Source organism: Sinocyclocheilus anshuiensis, unplaced genomic scaffold (assembly GCF_001515605.1).
Source record: "Sinocyclocheilus anshuiensis isolate Anshui unplaced genomic scaffold, SAMN03320099.WGS_v1.1 scaffold43, whole genome shotgun sequence".
In the NCBI taxonomy this organism is placed as follows: Eukaryota; Metazoa; Chordata; class Actinopteri; order Cypriniformes; family Cyprinidae; genus Sinocyclocheilus; species Sinocyclocheilus anshuiensis.
In genome coordinates this window covers 2,026,729-2,029,253 of record NW_015549580.1, presented here as the reverse complement: position 1 = coordinate 2,029,253, position 2,525 = coordinate 2,026,729, and positions in this window count along the sequence as shown.

Genomic DNA, 2,525 nt, shown 5'->3' with positions numbered 1-2,525 from the left:
GAGATAATAAGATTATTTTCATTTTTATATTTTTATTACCATTCGCCTCCCTCATGCTCGCTAAAAGCCGTAATTAGAAAGTTGTGAGATAATAAGATTATTTTCATTTTTATAACCATTCGCCTCCCTCATGCTCGCTAAAAGCCGTAATTAGAGAGTTGTGAGATAAGATTATTTTCATTTTTATATTTTTATTACAATTCGCCTCCCTCATGCTCGCTAAAAGTGATTAGAAGTCTGATTAGTTTCCTGATTCGGATAGATTTAATGAACCGGTTAAAAAAAAACGATTCAGAGGTTATTTTACGGTGGAACGTCAGAATAGACCATGACGTCATCGTGATCTTATTACCATCTAGAATATTATTTTTTAAAACATTTCTATCAGCCAATGATAATTATAAAAGAAAACGTGACGAGCATAGATCAGTGGCCGAGAGCGCATCTGATTGACAGATAAACCACGAGCTCTATTATTAATGTTCTGATTATTTTGTTTCAGTGTACAGTTTGTTAATATTGTGCAAAGCATACAGTCAAAGTACACTTCATCATTCAGCTGAACTGTGCACATTTATTTTCAGAGCCGGACAGTAACTAAGTACATTTACTTGAGTATTGTACTTAAGTACACTTTTTGAGTATCTGTACTTTACTTGAGTATTATTTTTTCTGGGAACTTATGACTTTAACTTCACTACATTTGAAAGACAAATATTGTACTTTTCACTCCACTACATTTCTATCAGCGTCCTCGAAGTAGAAAGTCGTTACTATGTAGGAGCTTTGAAAGTCAGTGGGTGATTTTTTTTCTTCTCTAAAACGCGACTTTCTTTTTTTTCAGACAGTTTATCAGTAATCACTCTTGTAGGGCTACATGAAGTGACTTCCCAGCATTTTTTGAACACTGAGTTGGAAAGTTTGGAAGGGAAGGAGTTCCCATAACGGAGAAATATCTCCGTGATGTCTCGTGAAAGCTCGAGAGAGAACTTCATATTATGAGAAGGATACATTCTACGACCTATCCTGCAGTCATGGTGAGATTAGATTCCTTCAATCTAAAAAAACAAGAATCGAAAACAACAGTGAGGAATCGATTCTTGGAATCGATTCCAGATCAGGAATCGGAATCGGACTCGAACAGCCCTAGTGACAGCAGTTTCAGGTCGGTCTTTTCACTTCCGGTCTGAGACGGCTGGTTTAAAACTGCTGCCACGTATGGCACTGCAGGTCTACAGCTGTATATCTCAATACAAGCAGAGTGATATAAATAGAAAAAGTCCCAGAGCTGTTCAAGTCAAATTTGAGGGCCGGAATTAACTGTTGAATAATGACCGTAAGCTCGAGATTTTCTCACGTACAATGTTACCTTTGACCTCAGATGCCCTCTGATGAGTTCACATGTGCTCTGCCATTCTTCACACCATCATATCAGAAAACTATAAATTGCGCCACCTCAGAAAGGATTGAGGTGGGATTGAAATCGATTGCCATTAACTCGCTCAATTACGCTGAACTGGGCTATTGACTATCTCTCTATCTCGGGTGCAGTGTGAGTGAATGTGAGAAGCTGAGCGGAGTCTGTCATCTGTTAAATGAACAGTAGGAACATGGGGACGTGCAGTTTTGGTTTGTGAGGCTTTTGTTTTTTGTTTGTAAGATTCCAGTGTTCCATTTTTTTATATATATATATATATATATATATATATTTGTATCACATCAAAAGAAAATTAAATAACTATTTAAATCTGAAACATCCAAATGCTTTTCTAAATTCCTAACATAGATCTACAGTCAAGTTCCTTTGTGCTCAAATTTGATGCTTCAAAGCTATTTTTTATGTATAACAGATACATAAAACAGGGAAGTTGTGGCCTAATGGTTAGAGTTGGACTCGTAACCCAAAAGGTTGTGTGTTCACTGCTCTGTGTGTGCACTTTGGGTGGGATAAATGCAGAGCACTAATTCCAAGTATGGGTCACCATACTTGGCCACATGTTATGTCACTTTCACTTTGTCACTTTCAACAGCAATTACAACATATACTGCACATGAAACCTGACATATTGGTGGACTACTGTATATTGACCCATTTTAAAGGCATGGCACAAGCGCCAGGTTACCAGAAGAAACTGTTCATTTCAAACCTTACACCACTCACTAGTCACTGTCAACCAATCAGACCAATCAAGCCAACGTCTATGTTTCTAGTAAAATCGAAATATGGAAATAGAATATATTTTAATTAGTTTATCCAATTTAATTTCTCTAAGGCAAACACTGGCTAATTAGATCATTAGAGTAACTGCAAGTGTTCTTGTGAGTGCAGGGGTGTGAAATCTTAGAGTGAGAGTATTTAAAGGGGTCATATGATGCTTTTTTAAAGATCATTATTTGGTGTATTTGGTGTAACAGAATATTTTGACATGCGTTAATGTTCAAAAAACACATTATTTTTCAAATACTGTACATTATTGTAGGTCCTCTATGCCCCGCCTCTCTCAAACGCTTCGTTTTCTACAAAG